Source organism: Rattus norvegicus, chromosome 18 (genome assembly GCF_036323735.1).
Source record: "Rattus norvegicus strain BN/NHsdMcwi chromosome 18, GRCr8, whole genome shotgun sequence".
Taxonomy (NCBI): Eukaryota; Metazoa; Chordata; class Mammalia; order Rodentia; family Muridae; genus Rattus; species Rattus norvegicus.
Window position 1 is genome coordinate 52,487,897 of NC_086036.1, and position 19,769 is coordinate 52,507,665.

Below are 19,769 nucleotides of genomic sequence, written 5' to 3' on the forward strand. Positions count from 1 at the left end.
ACTCATGATCCTCCTGCCTTACTCTATCCATGTTGGGATTGTGGGCGTGTGCCATCATATCAGTTGGACTCCTCACAGACTCTTTTCTATTGGTTCCTTAAAACTACTCCAGTGGGGGGTTTTTTGTTTTTTGTTTGTTTTTTTCCCCTTTGGTTGTTGTTTAAATAAGCTTAAGAGAAAGGAAGGAAGGAAGGAAGGAAGGAAGGAAGGAAGGAAGGAAGGAAGGAAGGAAGGCAGGCAGGCAAGCACATAATAAAGTAGCATACAGTCAAAGAAGCAGCAACCTGAGATTAGCTCATGGCTTAGCCATTTCTGTTTGTATCCTGGATTCTTGTGAACCATGAAATTGGCTGATAGAGTCTTCCTTGATTCTGGAACTTATTTCTGCCTACCTCAATGCAAAGCATTTACAAACCTGTTCACAGAACCCCAGCACTCCTCATTTTCAGTGAGCTTGTCATTTCTCCACCCTGTACACGCACCTTTGCTGGGGCCTGCCTACCTCTCCTGGCATGTTGTGTCTCGACTTCAAAACTTACAACAGTTCCCTGTGCCACAGTGCAGAGGAGCCTCTCTTATTCCCAGCCTCTGAGGTGCTAGTTAAGCTGGCCCTTTCCCTGGGTGGGTCTGCATTCTCCCTAGTCCTCCTGGGAAGCCACCCACTGAGGTCTGGTAAAAGTGTTCCAGTGTTCCAGTCACCTTACAAAGAGGGCTGACACCCACAAGAAGATCCCCTAAAGTCCTTCAGTTCCACAGAGCAAAGGTCATGAGGCAAACATCAGGTCTGGCCCTTTCTCTGTATAGTCAGCCCTATCAAAATCACTGATTAAGGCTTCTTAACTCAATTCAGCCTGTTTGACGGAAAGAGAAGTAACTTTATATTAATATTGAATTGCATAATTATCCCAAACAAAGCAACTTAGTAATGCACAGAGGTTCACATTTTCAAATTTGCATCCCGTTTCCTTTCAAAACAGACAGAAAAATCACATTATTGATGGCAACAGTGTGAGTGTATTTTTCTATATTCATAGCACTATTCATTTCCCTTCCTATAAGTGCTTAATAAATACTGCAGGTCTTTACTGCCTTCTAGGGAGAAAATAACAGCCAGGCCCCCACAGAGCTCATTCATTTGCTTTATGGGCAGGAAAAAAAAAAATCTCTGGTGAGTCACAAATTAACACAATGTTCCTGAGGACAGTGTTTTATTCTTGAATCTCCAGTTTCACTAATAAATGTGAAAACCACATGTAGTTAGAGAAGTCCCCAGAGACCGACCACTGCAGATGCTGAAGAATGCAAGTTATTCCAGCTAAGATCAGCACTAACACTGGGGACAGGTTCCCGAACTCTGCTCCAAAATTGCCTGGTGCAGAAAAGGAGGTGCTTGGTAGCGACTATTTAAAAAATGAAGTTTATTTACATTTATTTTTTAACAAAGGTAATTAAAAACAATAAGGACATAACTTCTCCTGATCATTAGATAATGACCTTTATCAAAGTCTCAGGTCCTAATTTGTCTATAGGCAATTATGTCCCTATTGTGTCCCCTATTGTGTCCCTCTGAAATATTTCAAGGTTTTTTTCTTTCATGAAAAACATCTAACAAATGAACATTGCAGTGAACCCACATCATTTCAATGTAAAAAATCATCAGGACTTGGGCACTCCTATTTAACCTTTCCTCCCTCCTTCTTCCCCTTCTCTCTCCCGCCCTATTTCCTTCCCTCCCTTCCTCAAGACTTCATAACATAGTCTAGAAGTCATGTCATCTCACTTCTATGTCTTTCATATGTTTCTAAAAATATGAGCATTTCTTTTTTTAATGATTTTTCCTTTTTTTATTGGAATTTGTAAAGTTACATTTCAAATGTTATCTCCTTTCCTTGACCCACCCACCCCTTCCTGCCTCCCTGCCCTGACATTCCCATACACTAGGAGGTCTAGCCTCGGCAGGACCAAGAGCTTATCTTCCCATTGGTGCCCAACAAGGCCATCCTCTGCTACATATGCAGTTGGAGCCATGGGTCAGTCCATGTATAAAGTCTTTGAATGGTGGTTTAGTCCCTGGAAGCTCTGGTTGGCTGGCATTGCTGTTCTCATGGGGTTGCAAACCCCTTCAGCTCCTTCAATCCTTTCTCTAACTTTTCCAGTGGGGATACCATTCTCAGTTCAATGGGTGGCTGCGAATATTTTGCCTCTGTATTTGTCATGCTCTGGCAGAGCCTCTCAGGAGGCAGCTATATCAGGCTTCTGTCAGCATGTACTTCTTGGCATCAGCAATGTTGCCTAGATTTTGCTGGCTGTATGTAAATGGGCTAGATTCCCAGGTTGGGCAGTCCCTGGATGGCCTTTCCTTCAGTCTCTGCTCCAAACCTTGTCTCCATATCTCCTCCTATGATTAATTTTTTCCATCCATCTTTATTAAATTGGTATTTCTTATTTACATCTCAATTGTTATTCCCTTTCCTGGCCTCCAGGCCCACATCCCCCTAGCTCCTGACCCTCCCCCTCTATATGGGTGTTCCCCTCCCCATCCTCCCTCCATTGCCGCCCTCCTCCCAACAATCACGTTCACTGAGGGTTCAGTCTTGGCAGGACCAAGGGCTTCCCCTTCCACTGGTGCCCTTACTAGGATATTCATTGCTACCTATGTAGTTGGAGCCCAGGGTCAGTCCATGTATAGTCTTTGGGTAGTGGCTTAGTCCCTGGAAGCTCTGGTTGCTTGGCATTGTTGTTCATATGGGGTCTCAAGCCCCTTCAAGCTCTTTCAGTCCTTTCTCTGATTCCTTCAACGGGGGTCCCGTTCTCAGTTCAGTGGTTTGCTGCTGGCATTCGCCTATGTATTTGCTGTATTCTGGCTGTGTTTCTCAGGAGAGATCTACATCCGGTTCCTGTCAGCCTGTACTTCTTTGCTTCATCCATCTTATCTAGTTTGGTGGCTGTATATGTATGGGCCACATGTGGGGCAGGCTCTCAGCCCAAATTAATTATACATTAAAAACTTTATAATAAATTTGTTGTTATGAGCTGGGCAGTGATGGTACAGACCTTTAATCCTAGTACTTGGGAAGCAGAGGCAGGCGGGATGTCTAAGTTTGATACCAGCCTGGTCTATGGAGTGAGTTCCAAGACAGTCAGGGCTACATAGAGAAACTCTATTAAAATACAAAACCAACCAACCAACCAACCAACCAACCATCCAGCCAACCCAAACCAAATAAACAAACAAACAAATAAATAAATGCACTTGCTATTATGTAACATCTTATACATTATTACATAACACATGTTATATAATAATATCTATATCATACATGTCTCTATCTGCCATGAAGAAAAATTTCTTTAAGACAGGTTTTTGAAAATTATTCAAACAAGTTGTACAAATCACATTTGTATTTATATATGAGTCCTTCATTATGCATAGCCTTACCTTCTCTCCATGCCTTCTTCCGTCATCTTTACTTTTACAATAACACTTATTTATTTGTGTGTATGTGTGTGTGTATGTTTATTTGCCATGGCAAGACTGTGGAAGTCAGAGGACAACTTGGGAAAGACCGTTCTCCCTTTTCACCATGTGGGTTCTCAGGATTGAACTCATACTGTGATGCTTGGCAGCAAGCCCCTTCTTCCCTTGAGTCATCTCACTGACCCTTCTTCCTTTCCTGAAGGTTTATGCGTGTCATCTTTAAAGCCCTAGCTCAGTTAACACCTTTTTTATTTCTGCTTTGTCAGGTGCTATCTAACTCGTTCCAGACCTTTTTGTTTTCCTGGAACCACGGCTCAGTGTAGTTCCAAGTTCAACTCTCAGTTGGTGAGAGCTCATGGACGGTATTGTATAGCGTGTGGTGCATCACACCAGGAAGTCAACTTTTAGTGGGTTGCAGAAAGTTCCCGGGTTTGACATTTTTTTTTTTTTTTGGTTCTTTTTTTCGGAGCTGGGGACCGAACCCAGGGCCTTGCGCTTCCTAGGTAAGCGCTCTACCACTGAGCTAAATCCCCAGCCCCCCGGGTTTGACATTTTTAAAGATGTAATGACGCATCCACTAGTGACATGTACCTGAATTATCTCCCTTGTGGAAGACAGAAATACTTCGTTTTCCAGTTGTACTTCCCCTTCCATTCAGGAGTTGGAATTCTTTTGCTTCATCAACCAATGCAGCAGAATCATCCTGAACTCCAATTTATACAAAAAAGGAAGGATTCTTGCTCAATTCTTCCCTATGTCTGTCAATCTTCAGAGTGAGAATTGGTGTCTTCCTATAGGAATTGGTGACATCCTATAATGGCTGGAGCGTTTTGTTTTGTTTATATTCTTCTTAAAGGGCTCATTTGTCTCTGGCGCAGTAAAGAATCTGATCATTATATAATAACAAGCTCTTCTGTTAGAAGATAGAAAACTAGAGGCTGGGGAGATGGCTGAGCAAGTCTGATAACCTTGAACCCATGTAAATGGCACTGTGCCTGAATTCCTAGCACTCCTACTACAAGGAGGAAGGTAGAGACAGGAGAGTCCCCCAGAAACTCTGACACCAACTACCACGGAGTATATAACATGGCTGCAAACAAGTCTGCCTCAAATAGGGAGGCAGACAAGAACTGACATCCAAGTTGCATTTTGACCTCCATCTGACTGCCAAGGCATGTGCCTGCCTTCACACACACACACACACACACACACACACACACACACACACACACACACACACGAGCAAACAGACCAATATTTAAATGAGGGGAACCAGACTTGTGACTTCAAGGATGTAAATACATTAGGCCTGGTCTTACCTTATCCTAGCACTCTGGGTTGGAGGGCTAGGCATGGTGTCCTTTACCTACTTTGGTATCCAAGACCATTTTCTTGTGGTTAGTGCTGTCTTCTCTCATGCCTATGCCCTCTGTGTGCAGAGGCCTTCTGAGCTTACTTATTCCTCAGGGATGGTAAAAGGTCTTTTCCTGGTCAGTGGCATGCTGGTTAATACACGCTGGGTATGCTTTCTCCAAGGGAAAATCTGCACATGTATGAGAAATGTTTCTCCTTTCTTCTAGTAAGAATGGGCATGCTCAAGCACTTTGTGGGCATCCCCACAGAGGCACCCATAAGTCTTTTAAAAGAACAGTTGACAAGTGTCTCTAAGGCAGGAATCCAGGGTCTGTCTTTTCTGTTCTCTCAGAGCAGGCACATTATTTTTTCCTATTATCTCCTTGTTGTGCTGACAGGCGTCTGTCACTTGGATGTTAGGACAGTGTGATAGTGGGAAGACACTGTGCTGGCTGTCCTCACAGTTCAAGAAGCACTCATAAAAATGTGTATTTTAGGAAACCTAGACACTCAAGTGCCCACCTGCATTTCCTGTTAGTTTACTGAGTGTAGACGAGGAACACAGTGACAGGAGGAATACAAGGGGTAGAATCCAGATACTTCTGCACAACCCTGTAGACACTATTGCGAGCACTGCTGCTCTGAAGAGGGGGATATATTAGTGGATACTTTCTAAGGAAGCAAGGTAGGATGAAGGAGTGTTTTCCCAGCTTCACTGGATTTATGGAGAGCGTTGAACCAAGAGGCAGGACACATCTTGCTTCTGTAAGAGACAGCCTTGCACATGTTATGAAAAGGCTGATAATATTCAGAAGTAAAAGAGAAGTGTAAACCTCAAATAAACTAACAAAAGCAGTCAGCTGCTGAGAAGCTGCTTAGCGAATGGCTCTGGTTGGAGAGGGATGCTGTATACTCCAGTATTTGGATCTCCATGTCCTGACTTTACTAATGTAAACCAAAGCGCATAATTCACATGGACCTTCTATAAAGCTATGCTTATGCTAATGTTAACCACACAGTGTCGCAGAGTTAACCACAGATCTTACGGACTATCTGAAGTAGAATCCCTACTGTAAAATTCCAATATGGGCACATGGGAAGGTGTAGGTGTCAGTGGGTAGGTGGGTGGCATAGTCAACTTGACTAACATGGAAACCAGAAAGGGCCAGCTGGTCCAGCAATAAGGGTTACCTACCTACACCCTTTTCTTTCATATTTGGACAGGGTTGTACTATGTAGTCCAGGATGGCTTTGAACTTGTGATCCTTCTTCCTCAGCTTCCAGAGTGCTGGGACTACAGACCTGTGCCACCACACTCAGGTACAATCTCCCATTTTGAAACAGCAGGAAAAGGTTTCCTGGTACAATGATTTGATATGGGCATCTTCAAATCAGACACTTTGCTCTTCCATTTATCGGTTATTTCTCTGCAAGCTGGGGACAAAATGGTGGCCATCATGTCTCTTTGAAGATGAAGTAGAGATAATATGTATGAAGTACCTAGCACAAAGGTTGGCACAACAGTAACACTGCTGTCTGTGACTGCTATGTAAAGGCCATCTAACCTCTAATGTATCCAGGGGATTCACTAGTCATTACTATTTCTGTTCAAGCCAACACACACGTCCTTCTAATACTGACATTCATTAATATGGGATGCAAGACAGTACAAAGTAGATGAACAGAAAAAAAGATGATTGGGAATGAGGTAAATGGGGTTTTGGCTCTCAGGTAGTAGGGCTCAATTATTTAACTCCTTCATATAGCCAAGAAAAAGGAGAATGCCATCGACATGGCTTTGCAACTGTGGCAGAGAGTGTTTAAAGGGCCTAACTTGTGTAGGTACAGGCTAAGAAACCTGCCTCTAGATCCTGGGCAGGGAAGGACCAGCCAGACTTCGGCAGGAAACATCTGGGTCAGACAGATGCACACATCAAGGTGCACAGGAAATCTAGAGACCTGGGGTTCTACTGGAGTGTGAGATGTGAGAGACTATTTCCCTACAATGCAGCACAGCAGACTCTCTCCCTTTGGCTCTGCCTTGGGGAGTAAATTTGAGGTGCCAGATGGGCCAGGACAGTGCTTGACACTTTCCCTTTGTTCCCACTAAGCTTGCAAAACACCTAGGTACCATTTTGACTTCAGATCGAGGTAGCTACTCTGAAGCATTCAGTGCAGATACAAAGGACTATGTGGCCCCATTCTTTCCAGGGGAGGATGTGTCTGCACTCTTCTGATAGCAAAGAAAAAGCCAAACTGGATTTATACCTGTACTTCGATCTATTGATTCCAACATTCCTGTAAGCCAGGCACCCTTCACCTAGTTTACACAGTGCTTGTGCAGGTCTACGCACACACTCACTAGGTACTAGGGAGGAATGTACAGCTTTAAGAAACAAAATGGGGGCCTTTGCAACTCTTGGATCTGGGTCATAAGAATATGTACTCTCCAAGGAGACTAGACTACACTTTATCATGGCTTTTATTAAGTTCTACTTTCAAGATGACATAAAATATATGCCCTAAGGTAACTCATGGCAGTGCATATGCATGCAAACAATCCTGGCTGATTCTCTCAGCTCTGTATGTTCATAAACCAGACTCAATTCTTAAATTCACAAACGATGATCACTGTGGCAAATCCAGGAACAGAAATTTTCTGCTGTAAACACGGTGGTCCCCTCAGTCTCTTTTTACAGCCTTTAAGTGGTTCTGATGTACAAGGAACTAAAAGCTGGGAGAATTAAAAATTACACAAATTATGAAAATGAGTTCAGAGGTGAATTACCCATCACTGTGGGGGTTTTGGAATATTTTCATTAAAAACAGTAAAAAGGCCATCTAAAGATGCTTGTATATCTACAAATGATGGTGAAGTCATTTTCTTTATTTCTTTCTAACTCCCATAAGCCTCTTTTATTAGTTGCAAGGGAAAAAAAAGCTTCAATCTGCTTTAGTAAACTGCATTATTTTTTAAACTACAGAAGCATCCGTGGTCTCCTTACATGAGCAATCTTTGTTAATGGCAAGGCAGTGATTGGGAAGATGGTGCTAAAACGCAAATTTCACGGGACTCCTCAGCACATGATAGCCCGTTCCTTTTCTGATTATATTAGGACCTATTGCTTTTTATAAGTTCTCGACTGACAATGGGTGCTTAAAGGCATTTGCTGACTCATTGAATGAACAGATGGATTCACTATCTTAATAATACACTTTAAAAACTGTATAGTCATATGGGTGACACAGACTTCCTACTTAGAAATATGACTTCTCTGCTGACTTTGAAGCATTCTCGTCTCCCCTTCTGCTATTTGATGGTTGTCTTTTTTATTTCTCTCTTGAGCTTTGAATGACTTTTGTATTCATTTGCTTGTTGGAAGTCAGTTATTCTTATCTGTTCATTGAAGAAAATGAGTAGGCAGGCCGTGATTTTAAACTCAACATAGTAATGGGTGATATATCTAAAATAAAGCATTTTAAATTTGATCACCACTCACATAGTCTTCTTAGGTTGGCATGAAAAAAATTGTTTGAAAAAAACGGAATGAGTGCAGAGTTTGTGGCTGATGTCTGTCATGCCAGCATTCTGGAGCCCAAGGCAGGGATATCGTGAGTTTGAAGACAACCTGAGCTATGCAGTGAAATTCTGTCTCAAAAACACAACCAGCCAACCAGCCACTCACTCACCAACTGAAGAACAACAGAATGTGTAGATAAATAGGCAGAACACTTAAGAAGGAAGGGAATCTCCATTTTCCCCACCAATTTGCAATCTTCCATAGTACAGAAAAGGGGATTGGATTGCCATGTGTTAAATAAGACCATCTTGCCCTACACGAGGCCCAGGCCCGTGGTTTGCTGTGTGAGATGCAGTGTGGGCATCTGTTTTGTAGATTGGAAACTCATGACTACTATCTCGCACTGGGGACAGAATGGCTGGGGAGAGGTTGGATCAGTACCACAACTGGTACTTGGAAAAACTATTTGTGTTTGTTTTTGAGACATGATTTCTTTGTGTAGCTCTGGCTGTCCTAGAACTCGTTCTGTAGACAGGCTGGCCTTGAACTCACCTTTGTCTCTTAAGTGCTGGGATCAAAGGCGTGGACTATCACTGCCAGGTGGAAATACTACGTGTAATTGGGCTTTTCTGAGCTGGTTTTCGGATCCGGTCACTGCATACATAACACAGTCTCTTTCGGTTGTATCATATAATGGCTGCAATGGAAGAAGGTTTGTCTCTGAATGATGGGCTGAGGACATGGCAACATCACAAGAGACAACAACTGTTGTAAAGAAAACAAAAAGGCACCATTTCAAATAAATCACCTCTACTGTAGGCAGAAAAGACAGACAGACACAGGTGGCCAAGTATTGTGATGCATAAATTTCCATGTTGTCTGGACAGGGCCACAAGGGCCCAAAAATTTGATTAAATATCATACTGGATAGTTTATTTGTGGATAAGTGTAATGTTTAAGGTGACAGACAGCTCAGAGCCCTTAATGTGGGAATTTCGAGGCTAGAATGAAACACTTCCGCTGGGGCTCCCATGAGGAAGAGGAAACTTTCCCCAGCCTGCCTTCTAATGGACAGAAGTCATTACCTGCCCCTGAGCACAAACGCAAACACGGGCTCTTCAGCCTGCTGGATCTCACACTAAAACTACACCACTGGCTTCTTGGGGCACCAAAGGTTCTGCTGAGCATGAATGCCAGTGCCTCTCCCACAGAGAAGGGCTTCAGAGGTTGGTATCCATAGTCTCAAGGAATCTACTTTTAGGACAAAGTGTTTGAATGTTCTTCTTTAAGAACTTTATTCTAAAAACATTCAGAAATGCAAACAGAGTTATACAGCGTCAGTAGGGCCTCTTTATACTCTGCAGTCCCCTTTTATTGTAGAATAATGGGACATAACTGTCCAACAGTTGGGTAAAGGTTACATAGAGCACCTCCATATCATGGATCATAAGTGGGACCATTGGCATTCCTTTATGATAAGTCTTTAACAGTACTAGGAACTAAAACATAAAACCATGGAAGGAAAAGTAGGAGATGCAGTATTTATACGTAGACTTTCAAGTCCAATTTATTAAAGATAGGAAATAGTTTATCAGTGTGTGAACACTGATTCTCTCCAGGCAGTAAGTGCTTCTGAGTGCTTTGGTTGTTTATGCTTCTTACTTTTTTTTTTTAAATAAAATATATTTTATTATGTTTTAAAATATGGGTGAACAAATAACCCCTCTTTCTACAGGCCTTACAGGGGAATGACATCAAACCACTTCCTGAGAAAACAAGCAATAAACACAGAAACCAAACCAGAGCCAAGCCAACTGAAATCAAAAAGGATAAGGCTCCATCACAAGCAACCCACATACCAGCCAAGGGACTTCCTTTATTCCAGAGATTTGAAAGGACACTATAAATCTCTGGGGAATAAATCCAGTGAGCTCTCTCTGTGGCTGCTTGCTCCAGGAAACAGCTGAGCTAGTGGTGAGACGATGAGTTGGGTACCACACAGGCCCCTGGACTTTTTGCTGCTTTGGGACCACCAGCATGTCATTTATTGTCCCCCGGCTGCAGGCCTTTCATCAAGCACACATGAAAACGAAATCAGCCTTTGAGCTATAGCAGGCATTGTCAGAAAAAATGAAGTGGTGAACCCACAGATGCCCTCAAGTACAAGGCGCCGCAGCAGTGTTAACAAGTGGTTATCAGTGGTTAGCACCAGGTTCACATTTATGTCCTCCAGTGGTCTCCTGCTCCTTGGGGGCAGTGCAGATGCTGGTAATAGAAGGACAATACGGTCCAGACAGGATACTCTCTTTTTTCTCCCAGCACAATACAATGTGCCTAAATTAGCATTTAGTTGACTTTTTTTTCCTTTTCGACTAGAAATATGCCAAATTAAATTAAAAATCCATATAGTTAACAGGAGTCATATTCTTGTGAGGGGAGACGAATCTATAAACAGCAGCTTGCTGCAATAGTCTGCCGAGCTTTTATAAGGCAGCACTTATCATTCCTCTGTGGAATTCATACATCCAAATTGCCTGGCCAGCAGATGTATATTTAAATACGTGGCCTCATGTGAATTGGTAGGCCGCTGCTTTGTAATGAGGAAACTAAAAGCAAAGGGATTTTATAATTTTCTCAGCACCCTAAATAAAGTTAGCAGAAGAGCCTGATTAATTCTATTTCTGACCTAAATTTCTATGACCAGCTACTGTTACTATTCTTCTCAGGTATGGATTAAATAACAACAGCCTTAGTATGTTTGCTTGAGTGTGGGTAAAGGTGGGATGGGGCACGAGGCCCCGCCCCCACCAAGTGAGCGCCACAGGTGACATCTCTAGGAATGACAAGTATATCCCGTCAGAACTCGTCCATGTTTCTTGGTCATACTGTGTAGGGTTGCAGACTTACGAAAAGCACATGACCTTTTGAAAAGACTTGAATTTCAAAACAGGAAGAATCTTGGTATTTAACCCTTGGGGAAGGCGGCGTGAAAGGTTGTGGGATGTCCTGATGAAAGTCTATAATGTGTCCTGTTGGTGCCTATCGCCTACATGATGGGTACTTCTGTTTCCCTCAGCATTTTGGAGGCGTATAGAGCATAATCCAGTTCTGCTGATCTGGTTCTCCAGAAATCTTGTTATTTAAGCTAGAAGATCACAAGCAGAGAGGAAAAACAAAAACACCCCACAAACAGGAGGGACTTTCAAAGCAGACCCTGGACCCTCTCCTAGAGTCCTCAAGGTTTCACTTTGTGGATGTATCATCTCACGTCTGTGAATCATCACACTGTTTTTAAGGCATCAAAACTCATTCGTGTTCCGTCTTCCTCAATGAGTTGATTTCCTCCACAGCACTTTAGAACTGTAGGCAAGAAAGTTCTAGGAGCTGTCCTACTGAATTACAGAAATTAGAATCTGGTTTGAGGGAAATAGCTTCACGTGTGCATTACAATGAAGAAAATGTAATATTTCCCTAGTTTCTCAGGGGCCCAAACAAATAATTTCCCTTACTTCTTATGCATAGCAAAGAAACCCAAGTGATCTCCTCTAGCTATTGAAATCATGTATTTTGGTACAGGAGACGTTGAAGGCTATCTCTCACTGCGTAAAAGTATACCAGAAACATGACAGATGGCTGGTTTTCTTCACCTTACAAAGGCTGCCAAGGTTTCTTTTTTCTGATACTGTGTAATATTTGCATTCTTACAAACTCCCATTACTACAGATTCACCAACAAATGTAACCTAATGCTGTGTTTGACTTCATCAGGTACTGCTCAACTATAATTATAATTATAATTATCAACTATAATTATAATTATTGCTGTGACTTGACGATGCCATCTCTCCCAATATGTCTTCTGTATAGGAAAAGGTTACCATTGGCATGTCACCTATACAATCCCTACTTTCGTACCATTCCCTTGGAATAGAAGGCATGAAGTGGCCATGGCTGACAAAAGACCCAGGAATAGTCTAGAGGAGAACACACTACCTATTCCTACGTTCTTCTCATCCCTAACCCTTTCTATAAGCATGTGCTGGCAATCACCCTTCAGCCCGGTTCCTTTTGGAGCATGCTGTAGAATTAATAAAGGAGGGCACAGTGGTCTCTTGGAAGACACTTGTATTAGCACTTTTTGAAATAGTTGGAATGCTAACATCAGAGATTCTTCTGGACTAAGAGCGTGTGAGCCTCAAATCCGAGATGTGAACTGAAAGAAATCTAAATGCTATCTATGGCTTCTTGTTATTCATTATGGTGATCACCTTCTATAAATTGCAACAAACACTGAATTAGTGAACACTGAACCATTGCTCCTAGGGAGATATGGGGTTAGGTTCCTGGCCAGAAAATACTCACCTACCAATCAACATAGATCTTTGTCTTGTGAATGATTGAATGCTAGTTAACATACATTGGTGACTCATTAATATTGAAGACATGGTCCCAACACTGGGGGTCATGGCTGAATGAAGGTTATCTGTCGCACTTATTTTCTCCACAAAGTATGAGTTTTCCTGGACTGTGGGACACTCAACGGCACTTTAAGCTGCCCTTGGAGGTTACTTTGAAGAGTGAGATCACCAACCCAAAGAACAAAACTGTGAAAAATGTGGCATTCAGTGGACCACAAAAAGACACTTTAAAAAATATATTAGCGATAATACAAGAAGGTACAGCATTCATTATCTTGCTTGACCTCAGCTGGACCGTGCACATAGGGGGACTCAGGCTTTTTTCCACCCCATGCATGTCTATGAAAGACTGTGAAATTGCCTTGAATATTCACTTGGGAGTTATAAACGAATTTTAGCAAGTGAGGGAATTTGCATATGGGGAATCCCTGAATAGTGAAGATTTAATGTATAAATTCTACTTCTTATTCATAGCATATTCTGTATTCTTTTTTTTTTTATTAACTTGAGTATTTCTTATATACATTTCGAGTGTTATTCCCTTTCCCGGTTTCCGGGCAAACATCCCCCTCCCCCCCATATTCTGTATTCTTTATCTTTTCTCCCCTGAAATTTTCTGATTCTCTTTTTCTTCGATACCTCAATTAATCTTTCAGGTTTAAACAGTTAGAAATATTTTTATTCTACGCAGCTTCCACAACTGTGGTACAACTGTGTCTCGGTGATTTAATTACATGAAAGTTAGGAGCTTTAATTTTCAAAAGTGAATGAATGATGGTGTTGGTGGAAAACACAGAGTGACAGACAAGTTTACGAAACTATTTTCCTATTCTAGAAATTAGGCAAAGTATTGGGTCTGAATTATGTGAATGATAGAGTTTATTTTATAAGATATTCATGTTTTAAAACTCTGCTTCATAATTTTATAGAATGACAAGACATTACTAAATATTCTTGGAGAGGTGCTAAAAGGAACACCTAAGAAAATGAGGCCGCTGCCTCCTTACTGGCTTTGTGTGCTACACTACACTCCAAGAGCTTTTTGATGCCAGGTAAGATTAGAACTTCAAGCCTAATTTTTAAAAACTTGTCTTCCCTAAACCAGGAAGGTTTTGACACCATCCACGAAACAAGAAGGCATAATAAATAAAAACAAACTAACAAAAGCAGGTGAGAAAATTCACACTCGTTTAGAAACAAGCTTTCAGAATTGTGCTTAGGTTTTTAATACTAAGCTACCACGCATGCTGTATGTGCTAATGGTGCCCCAAAGAGCGGAATACAAATAAGGCAGGGCTGACTGGCACTTCCCCCAGCACAGTGCTAAAGGATGGTTCTAGTGGAGTGATTGTTTGCATTTGGCCCTGATCCCAGCAAATTGTATTCATTCATTTAGTTATTTAGTCGATGGTTCATAGGTAAGAGCACTGCTGGACTGTCTGGGGTCCCTTGTCTGTGCCAGAGTGGCTATCAGATCCTGACCCCATCACCTCGTGTTTCTATCAAGGACGGACACTTGTCCTGAAGAAGAAGGCTTGAGGGAAACGAGAGGTTTGTTCTGTAAGGGCATGCACACAGTGAGGGTGTCATAGCTATTAGCAATACAGTTTGTCTCAGTGACTCCATAAAGCCTGCACAACGTGTCATTATTCCTGGTTACACAACTGTGTTGCTCGCGTGCTCCTGAGACCCACGGTGCAGTCTTCCTGCCTAGCGCTTCATACCTAAAATTAACTTCATAACCCCATTACAGTTCTCTTAAAGACTGAACGGAAACCCTCGAGTATTTTGAGCTATTTAATCACATTGTGGTTTTAGAAAATGGTATCACAACACTGTTTCCACCACTCCCCACGTGGTTTAAGAAGCAATAAAAACCTTGAAAGCCCCAGTGTAATCACTGAGGCTTTTACTAATGACATCTTAACTCTTTAGGGGATCTGTCTTAGTTATTCCAGGCAGGACTTAGCAAACCTTTAGTAAACATTTTAGGTGTTACAGAGTGTGTGGTCCTTGTCACAGTTACTTCACTGTGCCACGGTGGCATGGAAACAGCCACAGGCATTAAACAACACAGTGAAGCTGTATTTCAATAGTATTTAATTTGGGACACTGTGATTTAAATTTCATATAAATTTTGCATGTCACAAAGTGTCAGTCTTTGTTTTAGTTTTGTAAAAAAAAATTAGAAATATAAAAACCATTATCACAGTCTGGAAAAGCTAGTCTTTGCCGAATAGGGATTTATCAACCAAAGCGAAGGGCAGTGATACAGTTGTAAAACAGAGCGATAACTATATACACCCCATGGTAGGATGGTTAAAATCTCCAAGGCTTTACTGAAGGCAGTATTTTTGCAAGGCACATCTTAGACCATTTAAAGCCACTGAAGATGAGGATGCTTGCAGTCAACAATCGGACTAAGCACGGGGACCCTAATGGAGGAGTCAGGGGAAGGACTGAAGGAGCTGAAGGGGTTCGCAACCTCATAGGAAGAACAATAATATCAACCAACCACACCCCCCAGAGTTCCCAAGGATTAAACCACCAACCAAAGAGTACACATTGGGGGAATCCCATGACTCCAGTTGCATATGTAGCAGAGGATGACCTTATCTGGCATCAGTGGGAGGCAAGGCCCTTGGTCCTGTGAAGGCTTGATGACCCAGCATAGGGGAATACTAAGGCAGTGAGGTGGGAGTGGGTGGGTGGATGGGGGAGCACCCTCATAGAAGCAGGGGGGGAGGAAGGATGATATAGAGGGTTTGTGGAGGGGAAACCAGGAAAGAGGATAACATTTGAAATGTAAATAAATAAAATGACCAATAAAAATAAAAGCCATTGAAGAATATATGTGAAGAAGGGAAATCAGAGTTTTCAATGCGGAAAAAAAAAAAACCCATGACTATTGGCTCTCATTCTGACTTGGTGACTGTCTTGAAACTTCCTCAGAAGCACTTATTACATGCCCAAACTCAAATACTGAGCATCTTTCGATCCCAGCTGGATTAACAGCAATTGGCAAGCTTTTCTTTTCCTGGGATTTGCATTAAGAAACTATGCTAAAATATAGCAATGTCTTACAGAAAACACTGGGAGAAGAGGAAGTATTAGAGGACATAAAAATAGCAGTATTCCGTATATGGTAAATAGAGCTCCAGACACCTGACTTGTTATCCCATTTAACCCTGTAATGATCCAGTGACAGGAATTTAAAAACTGTTAGCATAGTAGGACTATAGCACAGAAGGGTGAGGCCCACTGTCCATGTCCCTTAGCAGAGTCTGAGCCCAGGCATGAACCCATGTTCTCAGTGATTCATGAACCCGTCTCCCAATACTGAGGGAGGGGTCTAATCAGTAAAGCTCTGTCACTTCCTTGGCATACCTTTGCCAACACTTTCATGGTATTCAGTCACCACACCATTCCCCTCTGCTCTCAGTCTGTAGGGATCTAGTGGTCTGTTTCCCTCTCTGGACAGAAGTGTTCATCTGAAAGCCATACTGAAAGAGTGCGGCTGAAACTCAGGAGACCTTGGTTCCTGTTTAGATGTGAGAGGGCTTAGATCACTTTATCTCTGGGAGATCTGGTTTCTTCAGGGACAAAACAACAGTTGCCCTTATAGACAAGATCAGGCAGCTGCATGAGTGGAAGTATTTTATCATCTACAAGAATGGAATAGTGGTTTGTAGTTATTTTTACTATACAACGCCTTTATTTTTGCCTCTTTTATTCCTTCTGTATTCATTGTAAGCAAGCAATATATTTGACTATCACAAAATTTTGCACAGTTTTTCTTGGCTGCCCCTTCTTTTCCCATTTCTCCTGAGGAAACATCCCCTTTATTCTGACTCCTATCTCTCATTAGAGATGACAAGACGGACACACACACAATGGCATGCCGGAGCAAGCTTGTCTTATCTCCTCCAGTTCTTCCAAACTCCAATTCAGGGAAACCAGGCCTTGCTATTGATGAGGGTGAGAGTATTTATATCACAAATTATACATATTACTCTCATTTTATCCTCCCGACCAGAAAACTACTTGCTGCACATTTAGTAGCACACATCTGGATTTAGGAGCCAAATGATAAAATATCCCAAGTGTTAGGAATGAGAGCACAAGGTGGCTTGGAAGCAGGTGGGGAGCTACCAGAGCTCTGAGGCATGAGGCAGTTAGAGGTAGTCCTGAGGAAGGGGCCCTAGGCCGAGACAGAACAGAACAATAGGACCTAGCCAGACACAGGAGAGCATTCCAGGTGGAGGTAAGGAGAGGTTTACAGTAACCGAAGGCAGTTCTTTAAGGCTTTGGTGCAAAGTGCTATGGAGAAGACGAATGGGGCTAGAGAGGGGAAGGATCCAGTTCACCCTGAGGACTGTGGTTGTCTATCAGTGGGCTTTCTGCAGGTATATGAAGGTTATAAGGATGAGCTTAGAGTCGGAGAGGTGGCATTTAAACTCTGCATCTTCTAGCCTAGTGATTTCAGACGTACATTTGCTTCAGGTGACAGCTGAGCCTCACCTATAGAAGGGAGATAGTCACAGAACTCAGACCTGCTGGGGCAGTCCTGAAGGTGTAGGGATAGAACTCAGCACCATGTTGACTCATCAGAGTTGCTGTGGAGGCATCCAGGTATAGGCCATCTGGCCAGGGAGCACAGACACTCATTCTGTACGGCTCTGTCTACAATCTACCTAGAACACTCCACACTACTGCTTCTCATATCTAGTGCTGCTGATTCATTTATTGAGCAGTAAGGCCAATTTATGGAGTCTACATAAACCCCCCCCACACACACCCCAAAGCTGGATATGTGGTTCCTCAGTAAAGCACTTGTGTACCATGCATAAGGCCCTGGGGTTCAGTCCCTAGCACCACAAAATCTCTCAAGCTGGAGGAGGCATTACAGGCCCTCAACCACCTTGCTTTTCCTAATGTCACCCCCTGACCGAGTCAGCCTCAGAGACCAGAACTATCTAAGGCAAAATACTGCCCAGTAACTTGGCAGAGGAAGGGTCCGAGTATATGAAATTGCTTTCAGTTTGGTGTATCCCAGAAAGATAATTCTATATGTGAACTGACTTTAGAATAATTTATTTTCAACATATGTCAAAACATATCCAGTTTGCCCTTTGGAGCTGCAAACACTGGCATTTCTCTTTCCTTTTCAATTTTAAAAATGGAAAATGGTGGTGGGGGTCTGACCAGTGCTTGGCAGAAAAAACCAGCACCCCATGATTTAGTTTTCCGAGTCTTCCCAGGGCTCACTCCCCAGGCACATGCAATTGGCACCAGATTAGCTGCCGACATTTATTGACAAAGGAATTAATCTTCACCAATGATGTTTCTTAAAGCCCATTCTTTACAGGAAGCTGGGACCGACATCAGGGCTCCTTTAGTTATTTTCCTCTTTCTCTTCTTTTCCTCCAGATTAAAGTGGCTGAAAATAGCCTCTTAAAGCCTTGATTTAACTGAGGAAGGCACAAGAGAAAAAGCACGTGATGGCAAGGCTGGGTGGCTGGGTGAGCAGAGCGTGGATATTTTCTGTGCAGAGAACTATTCTGTGAGATATGATATGGTGGATATACATCTTTACCCATCTGCCCCAGCCCATAAAATGTGCTACAGCAAGAGTGAACCCTAATATGAATGCTGGATTTCAGTGATAGGATATGTCATGGTGGGCTTACAGATATGCATACCACTCTAGGGGGAGATGTTGCTAATAGGTGAGGCCGTGTGTGGGGATGGGGAAACTTTCAAATACTCTGTGAATCAAAAGCTACTTTAGAAATAACGTTTTTAAGGACTAGCAAGATGGCTCAGAGACAAAGTCCTTTGCTTCTGAACCTAATGATCTGAGTTCACTTCCAAGAGCCTGCATGGTGATGGAGGGGAGAACCAAGTTCTATAAGTTGTCATCTGATGTCCCCACATGTGCTCTAGCATGTGCATGCCCCTGCCCACTACATAAAAAAAATAATTTTAAAGTTGAAACATTAACAAAACCAAACAATATGCATTCATGGATGACTAACTCTTCGACTTCAAATCCTCCTCCCCCGGGACACAGTATCATATGCCCATTGCTGGCATTCACCCAAGTCATGTGTATTATGAGATGCTTCTCACATGGGTGTGCCTGGGAGGGACAGTGTGAGAACAGATCTCAACATGTCAGTTGTATATCTGAGGCATCCCAATGCTGATTGCCCATGCCCAGTTCCTGAGTTTCTCACTCAGAAAAGGAGCCAAATATATTCCCCAAATCAATACAGCACCGAGCTGGAAAATTCCCAATGCTATCTCGCAGCCTTCACTTGGAGCCCCTACAACCTTGAGTGCATGGACAACAGCCAGGTTTACTGGATGTCTTTAGTGGGGCTACCCACTTCCGTACTCAGTCTGTTAAATTTCTGCTGAACATTTATTATGTGTACCAGGCTAGGGCTTGTGCAGAAAAACACAAAGGAAAGAGAACGGAAACTTTACCCCTGACTACTTCCATAGAGCATAGGGAGACAGTGGGAGCAATACACAACTAAACGGTGAATGAAGGAAAGCTGGCAGTGCTGTCAAGTGGTGGCCCTGGAGTTTCCTTGTTACATAAAGTTCTATGTGTTGATCTTTGGGACAGCTCCTGGTGGTGGTGGGGTTATTTCTTAAGTGCCATGAATTTTATCATGCCTGTGATACAGGCCAGAAGTGCAGAACTTGGTGGTGGCTATAGACAGATTCTGGAATGCAAGGAGATTAGAGTCCTGAGGAAAAGACACCTGCGGATGTGACCATGCTTTGGTGCTGATGTGACATAGTTAGGAGAACTTGACTATCCACAGCTTCTGTTCCGAATGCCTGTTCAACCATATGGAAGTTCAGTGAGTTGTATGCACTTTGGGTCTGGTTAATTTAGGTTTGTGATGTTTTTGTTTGCAAGGATTTTTAAAATAATAAAGTTTATAAAATTAAAAAATCCCTACATTGGGCAGGTGCAATCTGA

At 42.5% G+C, this 19,769-nt stretch overlaps 1 protein-coding gene across 3 annotated transcripts in view; it reads right to left on the reverse strand.

The window, feature by feature from the left end:
• Positions 1 to 19,769, reverse strand: part of Marchf3 (membrane associated ring-CH-type finger 3) — a 152,030-nt gene that overhangs the window by 52,605 nt on the left and 79,656 nt on the right. Inside the window, exons 2-3 of one of the 3 annotated variants that reach the window (XM_063277492.1) lie at positions 8,905 to 9,049; positions 6,027 to 6,265 (exon numbers count right to left, since the gene is read on the reverse strand). The exons of 1 other annotated variant lie outside the window; for it this stretch is intronic. The gene's annotated coding sequence lies outside the window, so the exon portion shown is untranslated. The remainder of the gene's footprint in view (positions 1 to 6,026; positions 6,266 to 8,904; positions 9,050 to 19,769) is intronic. One more of the 3 variants, XM_006254749.5, reaches the window with a different exon arrangement.